Consider the following 19,057-nt stretch of genomic DNA (forward strand, 5'->3'; position numbering starts at 1 on the left):
CTAGGTTAGCCCCCCTATCATTCTAAATAATAGAATATAATTATTATATAAACCCAATACAATACAATCCCACTTTCTTACTATATTATGCATTTTTCTATCCTTTTCTTCTATTTTTATTAACATACAATGTAAATATTACCTACTGGCTTGCACAGTCTCAACTATTATTAATCTATCACCCCCTCTATCAAAAATTATATTTTTCATCCCCCAAAACAACTCTTATCGATTCTTCTTATAGTATAAAAGCTCTAATCTCTTTAAATTTATATTAATACGGGCTCGTTGGCTGACGATAGCAGGACAGAGTGGGGGATATTTGTTGAGGGTGTGGGTCTCATGCCTGAGCTGTATGTTTATGTTTTTAACAGCATATCCACAAAATAACTCAAGACAAAGCAGATAGAGTGACTCTCAACCAACTAGCCAGAAGGAAGATCCTATCAAAGAACATCTGAAATATAACCAAACAGCATAAACAAACGACATAAAGGGTAACTCAAGAACATCAGGCTGAGTATATCAAAGAGACTGTACCACTGAAACCCCCAGATCTCCGATACAGAATCTTACACCAGAAAGGAGGGAAGTCAAGGCAGACTACCACCCCCCCAAAAAAAATAAATAAAAACAAACAAAAAGAACCCAACATGGTAAGATGCAAAAATAACCCCTCAATGAAAGGAAAAGAGGAATCCTCAGAAAGAGAGATAGATGAAATAGACATAGCCCAAATGTCAGAGATGGAATTCAAAACAATGGTGGTAAAGAAGCTCAATATACTTGACATCCTTAAAATCAACTATGACAACCTTCAAGGAAGTTACCAGGAGCTCCAAGAAAATTACAGGGAACTTGCAGAGAACTATACCAGCATAAAAAAAGACATAGAAACTGTTAACCAGGAAGAACTTAAGAATGCAATCTCTGAACTGAAAAACACAGTAGAATTAGTCAAAAGCAGACTAAATGAAGCAGAGGATTGAATTAGTGAGTTAGAAGACAATGTAGAGAAAAACTCCCAGACAATACAGCAAAATGAAAAAAGATTGAAAAAATATTAACAAGATATAAGGGAATTACAGGATATCATGAAAAGGAATAATATCAGGATGATAGGAATTAGAGAGGGAGAAGAAAAGGACCATGGAATAGAAAAACTGATAGGAGAAATAGTGACAGAAAATTTTCCGAACCTGATGAGAGAAAAAGTTCTACAAGTTCAGGAAGCATAGAGAGTTCCAATGAAGAGGAACCCCCAAAAAGCCTTTCCAAGGAACATCATAGTTAAAATGGCAACATTCCAAGACAAAGAGAGAATCCTAAAAGCAGCAAAAAAAAAAAAAAAACAGCAAATAACATACAAGGTAGCTCCGATAAGGCTATCAACTTATTTCTCAACATAAACATTACAAGCCAGAAGGGAATGGACAAAAATATTTCAAGCAATGAAAAACAAAGGCCTACAACCAAGAACACTCTACCCAGCAAGGCTCTCATTCAAAATAGAAGGTGAAATAAGGAGTTTCTCAGACAAAGGAAGACTAAAAGAATACATCTCCACCAAACCAGCATTGCAAGAGATGCTAAAGTTAGTGTTCTAAGAAAAAAGAAGAAAAGAACAAGAGAGGAGAGGAACAGAGGTACAAAGGGCAATGAATAAATACGCGTCAATAATAACCTTAAATGTAAATGGATTAAATGCTCCCTTTAAAAGACATAGGGTAACGGAATGGATAAGAAAACAGGACCCACATATTTGCTGTCTACAAGAAACACACCTCAAAACAAAAGATTTACATAGACTGAAAGTAAAGGGATATAAAAAAATATTCCAAGCAAACGGACTGGAAAAAAAAGCCGGGGTAGCAGTCCTCATATCAGACAAAATGGATTTCAAAGCAAGGGCAATAAAAAGAGACAAAGAAGGACATTTCATAATACTTAAAGGAACAATCCATCAAGAAGATATGACTTTGATAAACATATATGCACCCAACATAGGAACACCCAAATACATAAAGCAAATACTAGAAGACCACAAAAAGGATATCAACAACAACACACTCATAGTAGGGGACTTCAACACTCCATTATCAACAATAGACAGATCATCAAAGCAAAGAAACACCAAGGATATACAGGCATTGAATAACACACTAAACCACATGGATCTAACTGATATATATAGAACTTTTCACCCCAAAGAAACAAAATATATGTTCTTTTCAAGTGCACATGGGACATTTTCAAAGATAGACCACATGATAGGTCACAAAAAAAGCCTCAACAAATTCAAGAAAATTGAAATCATATCAAGCATCTTTTCAGATCACAATGCCTTGAAACTAGAAATCAACCTCAGAGAAAAAAATCAAAGACACCCAAACTCATGGAGATTGAGTAACATACTATTAAGTAATGAATGGGTTAACAATGACATCAAAGAAGAAATCAAGAAATTTCTAGAAACTAATGATAATGAGCACACAACAACCCAAAACCTGTGGGACACAGCAAAAGCAGTCCTGAGAGGGAAGTTCATAGCAATAGAGGCATCTCTGAAAAGGCTAGAAGAATCTCAAATAAAAAACCTAACCATAATGCTACAAGAACTAGAACAACAACAACAAACAAAGCCTGGGACAAAAAGAAGGAATGAAATCATCAAGATCAGAGCAGAACTAAATGACATAGAGACTAAACAAACAATCCAAAAGATCAACAAAACTAGGAGCTGGTTCTTCAAAAAAATAAACAAAATCAACAAGCCTCTATCCAGTCTAATCAAGAAAAATAGAGAGAAGACACAAATAAACAAAATCAGAAATGAAAGAGGAGAAATCACGACTGATACCTCAGAAATACAAATGATAGTTAGAAATTACTTCAGACAACTGTATGACAAGAAATTTGACAATCTAGAAGAAATGGACAAATTTCTAGAAACATACAACCTTCCAAAACTGAATCAAGAAGAAGTGGAAAGTCTCAACAAACCAATAACAAAAAAGGAAATTGAAACAGTAATCCAAAATCTCCCTGCACACAAAAGGCCTGGACTGGATGGCTTCACAGGCGAATTCTACAAAACATTCAGGGAAGAACTAACTCCTATCCTCCTCAAACTGTTCCAAAAAATCCAAGAAGAGGGGAAAATCCCAAACTCTTTCTATGAAGCCAGTATTATCCTAATCCCCAAACCAGGTCAAAACACAACAAAGAAAGAAAACTACAGGCCAATATCACTGATGAACATCGATGTTAAAATCCTCAATAAAATATTGGCAAACAGGATCCAGCAATACATCAAAAAGATCATACATCATGATCAAGTGGGCTTCATTCCAGGGATGCAAGGATGGTTTAATATTCGCAAATCAATAAATATAATACATCACCTAAACAGAATGAAAGACAAAAATCACATGATGATATCAATAGATGCTGAAAAATCATTTGATAAAGTACAACACCCATTTATGATGAAAACATTCAGCAAAATGGGAATAAAGGGAGCATATCTTAACATAATTAAGGCTATATATGAGAAGCCTGAGGCCAACATCGTACTTAATGGACAAAAACTAAAAGCATTCCCCCTGAACTCAGGAACTAGACAAGGTTGTCCACTCTCTCCACTCCTTTTCAACATCGTGTTGGAACTCCTAGCCTCAGCAATCAGACAAGAAAAAGAAATAAAAGGCATCCAAATTGGGAAAGAGAAAGTAAAACCTTCGTTATATGCAGATGACATGATAGTATACCTAGAAAATCCTATAAACCCCACTAAAAGATTACTCGATATAATAAGTGAATTTGGCAAAATCGTAGGGTACAAAATAAATATACAGAAATCTAAGGCATTTCTGTACACCAACAATAAAATAGCAGAGACAGAGACAAAAAAGAAAATACCATTTACTATAGCAACAAGAAAAATAAAGTACCTAGGAATAAACCTAACCAAAGAGATAAAAGATCTGTATTCTGAAAATTACATAACATTGAAGAAAGAAATTAAGGAAGAAACAAATAAATGGAAGCAAATACAATGTTCTTGGATGGGAAGATTCAACATCATCAAAATGGCCATACTACCCAAAGCAATTTACAGATTCAATGCAATCCCTATTAAAATACCAATGACATATTTCACAGACCTAGAACAAATACTCCATAAATTCATATGGAACCAAAAAAGACCCCGAATAGCAAAAGCAATCTTGAGACAGAAGAACACAGCAGGAGGAATCACAATACCAGATATCAAACAATACTACAAAGCCACTGTAATCAAAACAGTCTGGTACTGGCATAAAAACTGACATACAGATCAGTGGAACAGAATAGAGTGTCCAGAAATAAACCCAGGCCTCTATGGTCAACTAATATTTGATAAAGAAGGAAGGAATATAAAATGGAGTGAGAAGAGCCTCTTTAACAAATGGTGCTGGAAGAACTGGTTAGGAACCTGCAAAAAAATGAAACTAGACCACCAACTTACACCACACATGAGAATAAACTCAAGATGGATCAAAGACTTAAATGTAAGCCGTGACACCATAGAAGTCCTAGAGGAAAACATCGGCAAGAAAATATCTGATATCTCACGTAACAATCTCTTCACGGATACATCTCCTAAGGCAAGAGAAATAAAGGAAAAAATAAGGAAATGGAACTACATCAAACTAAAGTTTTCTGCTCAGCAAAGAAAACATCATCAATATGAAAAGGAAACCAGCCATAGGGTAAAACATATATGCCAATAATATCTCAGACAGGGGACTGATCTCCAAATATATAAAGAGCATATATGAGTCAACATCCAGAAAACAAACAACCCAATTAAAAAATGGGCAAAGAACCTGAAGAAACAATTCTCCAAAGAGGACATACAGAAGATCCATAGACACATGAAAAAATGCTCAACATCCTTACCAATCAGAGAGATGCAAATAAAAACCACCATGAGATACCATTTTACACCAGTCAGAATGGCCATCATCAACAAATCAACAAACAACAAGTGCTGGCGAGGATGCGGATAAACGGGGACCCTGGTGCATTGTTGGTGGGGTTGCAGACTGGTGCAGCCACTATGGAAAACAGTATGGAATTACCTCAAAAAACTAAAAATGGAACTGTCCTTTGAACCAAGATTCCACTTCTAGGATTATACCCAAAAAATTCTAAAACCCTAATTCAAGGGGGACCAAGATGGCCACGGAGTAGGAACAGTGTTCTCAGCTCGCTCCTGTTAAGGAGACAATCCAGGAGGAACAAACTCGGGGAGGAATGACTGAGTGAGTGGGAATATCTGATAACGTGAACGGGGAAGAGATCGGGGGAGCAGCGTGGAGGGGGGTGGAGGGGTTTATCACAAACTGCAGGCTGAGTCATTCTGAGACTCCGTGTGTTTGCAGTATCAAGCCGGAGAGCTCACTAGCCGGGAGTGAATTCCTGTAGGGAGTTAGGGAGAGGATTTGGCCGAAAAAGCCAGAGGAGTGAGAGAACAGTGAACAACCAGGACTGGGAGAAACTGTGTGACCTGAGTCTAGAGAGAAACATCCTCAGCTGCAACCTCCGACGGAAAGCTCGGCATCCCAGGCGCGCCCAGCACTTGCGCTAGGGCCCTACAGAACAAAAGAGCAGTTTTGGGGCTAGGAGAAGGGCCGCACTGAAAAGCTGTTTCGGAACTCCGGACCGGGGGAGAACTGTGTTCTTGAAATCAGTGTATGCTCTTTAGTCGTGCTAGAATCCCACAAACAAAAGGCAGGTTTGGGGCTAAGAGAGAAATAGGACTCGCAGGGTGTGTAAGTAGGGAAGAGAGCGGAGGCGGAGGTTCTGGAGGGGAGACGGTTTTAGGGCAAGGAGAAGGGCCCGCGGGGAGGGGCTGCTGTAAAGCTCCGGACCGGCAGAGAGCTCCGGGGAAGGAGAGTGCTGCGCCGACCGACCACACTAGAGTCCCACAGAACAAAGGGACGGTGCTGTGGCGGGAAGAAAGATAGAGCGCGCAGGCCGATAGGGAAGCCAGCGGAAGCGGTAGCTGGGAATAGAGAAAGTTTTGGGGCAAGGAGAAGAGCACAGGCAGGAAAGCCACTGAAAAGCTCCAGACTAGGGGAGAGGCCCTGGGCAGGAAAGGGCCGCTGGGCCCGGCACTTTGACCGACTGTGCCAGAGTCCTGCAGAACAAAAGGACGATCTTGAGACAGGGAGAGAGGTGGGGTGCGCAGGCATATAGACAGGGAAGAGAGCAGAAGCCGTAGCCTGGGAATAGAGACAGGACTGGAGGCAGAACGGGGATTGCTGGCAGGCACAGGCTGGACCAACAGAGGGAAGGAGTAGCTGGACAAGCCTGAGGAGGGCTGAGGCTGCCTCAGGAGGGGACTACTAAAGGCAGCTCACAGCAGAGCGGTGGTAGGCCCACGAAAAAAAGACTAGCAACCCCAGAATCAAGCAGAACCCTCCCACAGCCAGCCAACCAACCAGAAAAGATTTGAAACTCATGGAATTTTGAATAGGAGCAGACTCAGGAAGGAAGCAAGGAAAAACCAAAAAACAAACAAACCAAAAACACCCAGAGACTGTGCATAAAAGTTGAATTGAGTTAAAATCCTCATTCTTTTATCTCTCACTCTCTCTCTAACTACCCCTACCGTCAGTCCCTTCCTATTCTCGCTCCTTTTCTCCCCTCCCCTTCCCCCCTTCTCTCCCCTTAGCATTCTTCCCTGCACCCTATTCTCAGTTAATTTTATAATTTTAAGTTCTCTCCCTTTCTCACCCTCTCCTTTCTCTGCGCTACTCACCTTCAACTTTATTAAATTTCTTTCTTTATTTTGTCCCCCTTCAGTCTACATTCATTTTTCTTTCATCTCTTGTCCTTATTTTCCTTCTCTCCCTATACATAATCTCTCTCTCTCCCTATTACACTTTATATTCTAACCTCTTAATATTCAAATTATAATTCTAATCTATCCCCCTCTCCCTTTACTCTCCTATTCTTACCCCTTCTATTTTTCTACCCCACCCCCCCATGTCTTTCCCTACCTCTTGTATTTCTCTCCTTCATCCTATCTTTTGCCAACTCTTCAATTTCAATCCTCCCCTCCCTAATATCTCCTCTTCCTCCTGATTTCCTTCCCTCCTCTGAGCTCTTTTCCTCCCAAATCCTCTTGCTTTCCTATCTCCTATTCCTCTCTCTCTATATTCACCTTTTCTCTCTATCTTGCAACTTTATATCATGTTTTAATCTCCTAATCTTTTTTATAACATATAATTTAAAAAAGAATTTTAATCCAGTCCCCTCTCTTCTACCTCCCCTTCTTCTTTTGTTCTCTCTCCTACCCTTCTCTTCTCTACTTTCTCTCTCTCTTTCCTCTCTCCCTTCCTGTCTTGCTATTTTCTACCCTGTATTTTTATCCTTAAAAAATTCTCTCTCAATCTATTTCCTATCTTCTAACCTCCCCAGCCCTCTCTTTCAATTTCTGGCTGTCTGTCTACCTGGATGTCTGTTGTGTCTACCCTACCTCCCACGCTAATCATATAGTATATACCGATTATATAATCCTAATACTATACACTTCCACTTTGTCTCTCCACACTGTAACCCTCCCCTCCTTTTCAAACAGACAGTGTAAGTGTTAATTGCTCTCTTAGATAACCTTGATCCCAATTGCTAATATTAATACTCTATCAACTTCCAGCTCAAAAATTACCCTTCCTTCATTTAAAACAACTCCTTTCTGTTTCTCCTACGAAATAAGAGTCCCAGTATCTCCACAAGTATATTAACACGGGCTCATTTGCAGCCTATAGTGGGATTGTATTTGGGGGAGACATTGGAGGGTGTGGGTTTCTTGCCTGGGTTGTGTAATTATGTTTTAGCAGCACCTTCACAAAAGATCTCAAGACAAGGTGGGCAGAGTGACTCTCAATCAACTAACCAGAGAAAAAGATCCACCAAAAAGTAGCTGAAATACAACCAGACAGATTAAAGAAATATCATCAAGGACAACACAGACGGAGATCCAGGAGGGCGGAGGAGTAAGTGGAAGCTACACTAACCCCCTCCCAGGACCAGCCAGTGCTGACTCAGCCCCAGTACAAAAGACAGACCATCCCCCTCCAAGTGGTGTCATACTAAGGGGAAATAAAAGCCCTGCCTACAGGAATTAAGTTGCCACACCCACGGTCCTTAAACCTGACGGCTGATCACAGATTGAGTATAGTAACAACTAAAGAAGAGAGACAAAGGCAGTAGATCCCTGGAAGTCTCCAACAGGCTGCCTAGGCCCAGACTGGTACAGGATCTGACACCACCAGGGGCAGATCCAAGAAGTGCAGATCATTCTAAGAAGCACCAACAAACGAAAGGAATCACAAAAATGGGGAGACAGAGAAACAACCCCCCATCAAAAGGAAAGGTAGAATCTCCAGAAAGAGTGCTAAATGAAATAGAGGGGAGCAACATATCAGATACAGAATTTAAAACATGGATTATGGAGAAGCTAAATGAGCTCAGCGGAAACTACAAAGAACTCCAGAAAAACTACAATGAACTCCAGAAGAACTATAAGGAACTTACTGAGAATTATACCAGCATCAAAAAGGACATGGAAGCTATCAATAAGAGCCAGGAGGAAATGAAGAATACGATCTCTGAATTGAAGAACACAGTAGAAGGAATTAAAAGCAGGCTAGAGGAAGCAGAAGATCGGATCAGCGAGCTGGAGGACAACGTACACAAAAACTCCCAGACAATGCAACAAAATGAAAAAAGACTGAACAAGACTGAAGAGGTTCTAAGACAGCTGCAGGACAACATGAAACGTAACAATATCCGTATCATTGGAATTCCAGAAGGAGAAGAAGAAGAGCAAGGGATAGAAAACCTCTTTGAAAAACTAATGACAGAAAACTTCCCTCACATGAGGAGAGAAAGAGTCACGCAAATCCAGGAGGCACAGAGGGTCCCAATGAAGATGAACCCCAACAGGCCCACCTCAAGACACATCATAATTAAAATGGCAACATCCAAAGACAAAGAGAGAATCCTAAAAGCAGCAAGAGGGAAACAACTAATAACATACAAGGGAGCTCCAATAAGGCTATCCTCAGATTTCTCAGCAGAAACACTACAAGCAAGAAGGGAATGGCAAAAAATATTCCAAGCAATGAAAAACAAAGGCCTACAACCAAGAATACTCTACCCAGCAAGGCTCTCATTCAAAATGGATGGCGAAATAAGGAGTTTCTCAGACAAAGGAAGACTAAAAGAATACATCTCCACCAAACCAGCAATGCAAGAGATGCTAAAGTGTCTTCTCTAAAAAGATAAAGAAATAGAGAGAAACAGAGAAGAACACGAGTACAAAGGGGGGAAATGACAATGAATAAGTACTTATCAGTAATAACCTTAAACGTAAATGGATTAAACGCTCCAATTAAAAGACATAGGGTAGCTGAATGGATTAGAAAGAATGACCCACATATATGCTGTCTACAAGAGACCCACCTTAGAACAAAAGATCTACACAGACTGAAAGTAAAGGGATGGAAAAATGTATTCCAAGCAAATGGACATGAAAAAAAAGCCGGGGTAGCAATACTTATATCAGACAAAACAGATTTCACAGCAAAGTCCATAAAAAGAGACAAAGAAGGGCATTTCATAATACTTAAGGGAAAAATCCATCAAGAAGATATAACCCTTATAAATATATATGCACCCAATTTAGGAGCACCCAAATATGTAAGGAAAATTTTGAAAGACTCCAAGAAAGATATAGGCAGCAACACACTCATCGTAGGGGACTTTAACACCCCATTGTCAACAATGGACAGATCTTCAAAGCAAAGAAACACCAAAGATATTGAGGCACTGAACAACACTTTAGATCAAATGGACTTAGTCGATATATATAGAAGTTTACACCCCAAAGAAGCAAAATATACATATTTCTCAAGTGCACATGGAACATTTTCAAAGATAGACCACATGGTAGGACACAAAACAAGCCTCAATAAATTCAAGAAAATTGAAATTATATCAAGCATCTTCTCAGATCACAATGCCTTAAAATTGGAAATCAACCTCAAGGAAAAAACTCAAAAACATTCAAAATCATGGAGAATGAATAACATGCTATTAAATAATGAATGGGTTAACAATGACATCAAGGAAGAAATCAAAAAGTTCCTGGAAACCAATGATAATGAACACACAACAACCCAAAACCTATGGGATACAGCGAAAGCAGTCTTAAGAGGAAAGTTCATAGCAATACAAGCCTACCTAAAAAAACTAGAAGAATCTCTAATAAAAAATTTAACCCTACAGCTACAAGAACTAGAGGAAGAACAACAAGCAAAACCCAGATCAAGTAGAAGGAAGGAAATCATCAAGATCAGAGCAGAATTAAATGACATAGAGTCTAAAGTAACAATTCAAAAGATCAACAAGAGTAGGAGCTGGTTCTTTGAAAAGATAAACAAAATTGACAAGCCTTTAGCCAGGCTCATCAAGAAAAAAAGAGAGAGAACCCAAATAAATAAAATCAGAAATGAAAGAGGAGAAATCACAACTGATACCACAGAAATACAAAGAATTATAAGAAATTATTATGAACAACTGTATGGCAAGAAATTTGACAACCTAGAGGAAATGGACAGATTCCTGGAAAACTATAGTCTGCCCAAACTGAATCAAGAAGAAGCAGAAAGTCTGAATAGACCAATAACAGCTAGCGAAATTGAAGCAGTAATCAACAAACTCCCAGCACACAAAAGCCCAGGACCAGATGGCTTCACAAGTGAATTCTACAAAACATTTAGGAAAGAACTAACTCCTATCCTCCTCAGACTATTCCAAAAGATACAAGAAGAGGGAAAACTCCCAAACTCGTTCTATGAAGCCAGTATAACCCTAATTCCAAAACCAGGTCAAGACACAACAAAGAAAGAAAACTACAGACCAATATCGCTGATGAACATAGATGCTAAAATCCTCAACAAAATATTGGCAAACCGGATCCAGCAACACATTAGAAAGATCATACACCACGATCAAGTAGGATTCATCCCAGGGATGCAAGGATGGTTTAATATTCGCAAATCAATAAACGTGATACACCACATAAACAAAATGAAAGACAAAAACCACATGATCATATCAATAGATGCAGAAAAAGCATTTGATAAAGTACAACACCCATTTATGATAAAAATTCTCAGCAAAATGGGAATAGAGGGAGCATACCTCAACATAATAAAGGCCATATATGAGAAACCTGAAGCCAACATCATACTCAATGGGCAAAAACTGAGAGCATTCCCCCTGAAATCAGGAACAAGACAAGGATGTCCGCTCTCTCCACTCCTATTCAACATAGTCTTGGAAGTTCTAGCCACAGCAATCAGACAAGAAAGAGAAATAAAAGGCATCCAAATTGGAAAAGAGGAAGCAAAACTGTCATTATTTGCAGATGACATGATAGTGTACATAGAAAATCCTTTAGACTCCACAAAAAAACTACTCAATCTAATAAGTGAATTCGGCAAAATAGCAGGATACAAAGTCAATATTAAGAAATCGAAGGCATTTTTATACACCAACAATAAAAACTCAGAGATAGAAGCTGAAAGAAAAATCCCATTTACCATAGCAACAAGAAAAATAAAATACCTAGGAATAAACTTAACCAAAGAGGTAAAAGACCTGTACACAGAAAACTACATAACACTGAAGAAAGAAATTAAAGAAGATACAAATAAATGGAAGCGTATACCATGCTCATGGATGGGAAGAATCAACATCATTAAAATGTCCATACTACCCAAAGCAATTTATAGATTCAATGCAATCCCTATTAAATTACCAGCAACATATCTCACAGACCTAGAACAAATACTTCAAAAATTTATATGGAACCAAAAAAGAGCCCGAATAGCCACAACAATTTTGAGGCAGAACACAGTAGGAGGAATCACAATACCCGATATCAAACTATACTACAAGGCCACGGTAATCAAAACAGTCTGGTACTGGCATAAAAACAGACATATAGATCAATGGAACAGAATAGAGAGCCCAGCAATAAGCCCAGGTTCATATGGTCAACTAATATTTGACAAAGGGGGAAAGAACATCAAATGGAATGAAAAGAGCCTCTTCAACAAATGGTGTTGGGAGAACTGGACAGGGACATGCAAAAAAATGAAACTAGACCACCAGCTCACACCATACACCAGAATAAACTCAAAATGGATCAAAGACTTAAATGTAAGCCGTGACACCATAAAAGTCCTAGAGGAAAAAATAGGCAGGAAAATTTCAGATATCCCACGTAGCAACATTTTCACTGATATATCTCCTAAGGCAAGGGAAATAAAGGAAAGAATAAACAAATGGGACTACATCAAACTAAAAAGTTTCTGCTCAGCTAAAGAAAACATCAGCAAGATGCAAAGGAAACCAACCATATGGGAAAATATATTCGCCAATGACATCTCAGACAAGGGATTGATCTCCAAAATATATAAAGAACTCATACGACTCAACACCAAGAAGACAGACAACCCAATTAAAAAATGGGCAAAGGACCTGAACAAACACTTCTCCAAAGAAGACATACAGAGGGCCCATAGACATATGAAAGTATGCTCAACATCACTAGCCATCAGAGAGATACAAATTAAAACCACAATGAGATACCACCTCACACCAGTCAAAATGGCAATCATCAACAAATCAACAAACAACTTGTGCTGGAGAGGATGCGGAGAAACGGGAACCCTGGTGCATTGCTGGTGGGAATGCAGATTGGTGCAGCCACTGTGGAAAACAGTTTGGAATTTCCTTAAAAAACTAAAAATGGAACTGCCTTTTGAACCAGCAATTCCATTGCTAGGATTATATCCAAAAAATCCCGAAACACCAATTCAAAAGAACCTATGCACTCCAATGTTCATAGCAGCACTATTTACAATAGCCAAGTGCTGGAAACAACCTAAGTGCCCATCTGTAGATGAGTGGATCAAAAAACTGTGGTACATTTACACAATGGAATTCTATGTAGCAGAAAGAAAGAAGGAACTTCTACCATTTGCAACAACATGGATGGAACTAGAGAAAATTATGCTTAGTGAAATAAGCCAGGCAACAAAAGAAAAATACCTTATGCTGTCACCTATTACAGGAAACTAATGAACAACACAAACAAATGAGCAAAATTGAACCAGAGGTATGTAAACAAGAAGTAGACTAACAGTAACAGGGGGGGCGGGGGGGAGGAAAAGAAAGGTGTAAGGGGATGGGTCAAGTTAAAAAATATATATATATATATATGAATGACCCACAGACAGGTGCAACTGAGTGGGGACTAAATGTGGGGGAGGGGAGGGACAGGGTGCAGGGAAACAAGAGGGCTAAAAAAGTGAGACAACTGTAATGGAAAAACAAACCAAAATTTTTTAGTGGGGGAAAAAAGAAAATATGAAGAATGGAAATGCCAGTTCAGTGAATATTAGGACAAAGATTTTCCTTCACGTTGTATATTTTTCTCCCTATTTGATCCCTCCAGAGTTTGGCATTCTAAACAAGTAAATAATGACATAAGTTCCTTTGCATAGAACTAATAAGACCAGTTGTTAACAGAGGTTCTTTTTTTGTTTGTTTGTTTTTTTTTTTTTTTTGACCAAGTCTTTGACTGGAATGTCAAGCCTAAAGGAAACATACTTGGGCTCAGATTGTTACCAGAAAGCCCTGAGGAACTGGGAATGACTTTCAAAGGTAATAAAAGCCCGTGAGATAAAAAGGCCTGGTACCATGGTTGGTTGTGCGGTCCACAGCAATCTTTCCAGGGAAGGAACGAAGGTTGTTTTCCTGAAAGATGGCTAGAAGAGACCTTAAGGCACAAGGAAAGACCAGAAAGACTTGGAAAAAACAGGTGTGTACAGGCAAGGATAAATGCCAGATATGTGGCACAGCTTCTGTGCCCTGAAGAACAGACTGAATGTCACCCCAAATATTCCTTGGGTAAGTTCCAGCAAAGCAGAACTAAAGATCATAAGTGATCATTTGCTGCTCTTGTTATGTTTATGCAAACGAACAGGATAAATTAAAAATGGACTTAATGTAGTCCCTTTAAAGACAAGGAGGGTAACCTTAGGGAGAAAAATTATTATTCAAGGAAAACCACAATGATCAGTAGTAGAGTATAAAACAGGGCAACTAACCGTCTTAAAAGTTTCTTCTCCAGATTTAGAGACTTGTTTGCGGGTTATGTTACATAAATTAACACGTGTTTTTTGTTTTCAAAGGACATAAGCCTATGATCGCATTACCTGAGTGATTATCTGTACGCATAAGCCTCATTTAATCCTCTCTGCAGCGCTGCCTCCTGAGACTCAACGGTTTGGCTGAACTAAATGGCTGGGTTGGGGAAGAATGGGGTGGTCTGTGGGCTTCACCTTAAAACGGGTTTCTCTTTTCTATCCTAATGGCTTGGACAGAAAAGACCCAGAGGTCTGAGAGGGGGAAAAACCTAAACTATTTCCCTCAGCCCAAACTAAGTATAATGGGCAAAAGGGTTTTGGACAGGCGAGATGTGCCTAGCACACCTTCTTACAAAGAAACTTTTTTTTTTTCCCTAATATGGAACATTGAAAAATTAATCCCTGCCTTTTGTCATCTAGTAGTTATAGATTGAATGATGTCTTTTAACCCTTTTCGCCAAATCTGTTGCCCTCAGAACACAACAAGGACACCAGCCTGTTAAACCAAGCACGCCGTTGACCGGAGACAGCCAACTGACCTGGAGTCTGCACGATCCTTCCCCATGTGGGAAGGCCACCCTCCCCTCCACACCCCCACTCTTATTAGGGTTTTCTGGACCCAAGGGTAGGTAGGACGACGACCATGTCCAGCTTGAAGCAGCTAGAGGAGCTTGAGACCTTCGCCCACTGTCCTTTACAAGATTACAAAGGGTCCTAATATTTGAGGGGGGGGGGATAGTTAATTTTTACGAACCAGGGGTATGGACTTGGGGGGGATTGCTGGGGGAGGGGGGTGGTTGGGGGAGGGGAACAAGGGGGAGAAAATTGGAACTGTTGTAACAATATAATCAATAAAAAACATTAAAAAAAAAAAAAACCCTAATTCAAAAGAACTTATGCACCCAATGTTCATAGCTGCACTGTTTACAGTAGCTAAGTGCTGGAAACAGCCTCAGTGCCCATCTGTAGATGAGTGGATCAAGAAACTGTGGTACATTTACACAATGGAATACTATGCAGCAGAGAGAAAGAAGGAACTCCTGTCATTTGCAGTAGCATGGATGGAACTAGAGAGAATTATGCTTAATGAAATAAGCCAGGCAAAGGAAAAAAATACCATATGATATCACCTAATACAGGAAACTAAAGAACAAAAGAAACAAACTAAATAGGACAAGGAGCAGAATAGCAGTCAATGGGGAGGTGGGGGGAGGGAGAGCAGGGTGATAAATAAGGGAAGGGTTTAGTCAACGAACATGTATAAATGACTCATGGACATGGACAACGGGGAGGGATATGATTGTGGGAGAAGGCATTGGCTGGGTGGGGGAGAGTAATGGGGAAAATGGAAGAACTGTAATTGAAGAATAAAAAATAAGATTTAAAATAAATAAAAAATAAAATAAAATATGACGGGAAGTCAATGTAAGGTATGAGGGAGAGCCTTCCATTCTCTCCAATTATCTAAAAACACGAGGAAATTCAGTAGAGGTAAATATAACTGTAAGGAATATGAGAAAATGTTTTGTGTTTGTACAGCACTTCAAACACGTAAAAGGATTCACATTGAAATAAACCCACGCAAATATGAAGGACTTACAAGAGCTTTATTATAGTGGAGAGACTTTCAAAGATGCATGATAACACACTAGACATTCTCCTTGTAAAGGTGAGGAATATGGCACGGCCTTTAGAACTTCTACTGTGGTACTTCCATATGAAAGAAATGCCACTTCAGAGAAGCCCTCTTAGTGTAAACAATGTGGAAAAGTCTGCATATGTCAACATACTCAAACTTGTTTTTAATATTTAGTGATTTTATTGGGGTGACATTGGTTAATAAAATTAGGTTTCAGGTGTACAATTGCAGAATACATCATCTGTGCATGGTATTCTGTAATTATCACCCAAAGTCAAGTCACCTTCCAATTACACTTATTCTGACTTTACCCTCTTCACCTCACCTCATCCCCCCTTCCCTTGTGGTAATTATGGTATCTCTGCTCTGTGCCTGAGGTACTTGCTTATTTGTTTGCTTTCCTTTGCTTAATCCCCACATGAAAGGACTCACATGGCAGAGAAATTATATAAATGTAAGCAATGTGGAGAAGACTTCAGTTTTCCTAGCTCTCACAGGAAACAGAAAAGAGCTCACACACTGGAGATGAATCATATGAACTTAAGGAATGGGGTCAAGCCATTTGTGATCTCTCTAGCACATGGTCACATGCACTGGAGAAGAACTTTATACATGTAAGGGATGTGAGAAATTATGTATTTCTTCCAGTTCATACAGAGGAGTTTCAAAGTTACTATCTTATAGCACATTTTCTGGATTTATTTAGTAAGTTTTAATTTTTTTTACAGTGTTAACTTTACTATTTCTTTATTAATTTTTATTAAGTTTTATTTATTTATTGTTTTTATATTACAATTGTCCCATTTTTACAACACTGCTGCCCCCACCCCACCCAACTCTTATTTGTATTTTCCTGAATTTCTTTCTTTGGCATTCTTAGTTTTCCAAGTACAGGTATTTTACATCCTTGGTTAAATTTATTTCTAGATACTTTATTTTTCTTGTTGCTATAGTAAAAATGAGGTTTTTCCTAGTTTCTCTTTCTGCTACTTCATTATTGGTGAACAAAAATAGATTCATATTCTGAATATTGACTTTATATCCTACTACTTTGCCAAATTTACTTATAAGGGTGAGTAATTTTTAGATGGTGATGGCAGGGTTTCCTATGTACACTATTATGTCATCTGTGAATAATGACAGTTCTACTTCCTCCTTCATAATTTGGATGCCCTTTATTTATTTTTCTTGTCTGATTCCTATGGCTAGAACTTCCAGTTTTATGTTGAATAAGAGTGGTGAAAATGGGCACTCTTGTCTTATTCCTGGTCTTAAGGGGAAAGCTTTTAGATATTTTCCAGTTAAATATGATGTTTGCTGTAGGTTTTTCCTACATGGCCTTTATTATGTTGATGTATGTTCCATCTACTCCCACTTTGCTGAGGGTTTTTATCACAACTGGGAACCGTACTTTATCAAATGCTTTTTCAGCACCTATTGATATAATCATGTGTGTGTTTTTTGTTTTTCATTTGTTTTATATGTTTGTTCAGAAATCAGCTCATAGCCTTATGGGAGCTCCTAGTATGTTAGTAGATATTTACCCCTTGATGACTTTATAATTTTCTGTATTTAATTTTTTTTTCATTTTGATTATGATGTGTCTTGGAGCAGGCCTCCTTGTGTTTATCTTGATTAGGACCCCCTGTGTTTCTTGGATTTTTTTCTGTCATCAAGTTCGGGAAGTTTTCTGTCACTTTTTAAATCAGTTTTCTATCCCTTACTCCTCTTCTTCTCCTTCTGGTATCCCCATGATACAGATATTATTAAATTTCATGTTGTCCTGCAGTTCTCTTAAACCCTCTTAGTTCTTTTTTAATCTGTTTTTGTTTTGTTGCCTGTGCATGGGAATTTTTTTTCTAATTTATACACCAGCTTGCTGATTTGATCTTCTGCTTCACCTAACTTTTTCATTCCTTCTGTGTTCTTTATTTTAGATATTTTTTTCATGATTTCTTGGCTCTTATTGATATTTTCTATGTCCTTTTTTGTGCTGATACAGTTCACAGTTAGTTTCTTATAGCTTCCCTGGAGTTCTCCATGCTTATCACTATGAACATCATTAATAACCATTATTTTGAAGTGCCTGCCTGATATTTTCTTGCCTCTGTTTTGTTTAGCAGTCTTTGTGGAGATTTCTCCTTTCCTTTGGATTGAGGGCAGTTTTTTTGTTTTTGTTTTTTTGTCTCCCGTTTTTGGTTACTCTTCTTGTTTGTTTCTGCATACTAGATTGGTCTGCTTTGTCTCCCTGTTTCTGCAGTATGACCTTCTGTTTTAGAAAATCTGTGGGATTCAGTGGTGTGGTCCCCTTGAGTGACTGAACTTGGTGCTTTTGGACCTCCATTAACTCTGTTAATGTGGCCTCTCTTGTTATAATTGCATTTCAGTTGTTGTTGGATCATTCTTTGTTGGGTCTTTCCTTCCAGCTAACTGACTGTCACATTACCCATCATGTCTTGTATACTGTTTTACAGGTGCTGCCAGAACAAAAACAAATATTCAAGGAAATATATCCACACCTTCAAAAATACACCTACCCACAACCATACTATCAACAGCAAATGAGTCAATATTAATAAAGGTGTAAAGAGAATAAATAATTATAGAAAAGGAAAAATTAATATGAGATAACTAACTGGAAAGAAAGTGATAATGTGAGGAGTATGAAGGAGAAGTAATAATAATAGGGAATAGAGGCAAAGTGATTAGAGAAAGAAAGTAAAATTTACATCATAAGTAAAAAGGGGAGAAAAAAAGCTAGAGTGGAATAAGAAAAGGAAAATAACAACAACCAAAAAATTATATATATAAACAATAACAGGAAACTAATTGAAGAAAGAGTTTTACCACAACACTATCAACAACAAATAAGCTAATATTTATATAGGTGGGCTGAGAATATGACGGGGAAAAAGAAGGAATGAAAAGCTTAAGAGGTGTCTAGAGGAAAGAAACATTTTTTTGAGATGATAGAAGGAGAAGAAATACTGAGAGTAAGGAACAAAAAACAGGCTAAGACATGGAAAAAAATAACATTTAAAACAAAAAGAAAAAGGCCAGGTGGAAGACAAAAGGGACTAGAAGAAGGGAATGGTAAAATTTGATACTTGAAATACAAAAATGATGAAGCTCTAGAAAT

Source organism: Furipterus horrens, unplaced genomic scaffold (genome assembly GCF_987537825.1).
Source record: "Furipterus horrens unplaced genomic scaffold, mFurHor1.1.pri manual_scaffold_19, whole genome shotgun sequence".
NCBI lineage: Eukaryota > Metazoa > Chordata > Mammalia > Chiroptera > Furipteridae > Furipterus > Furipterus horrens.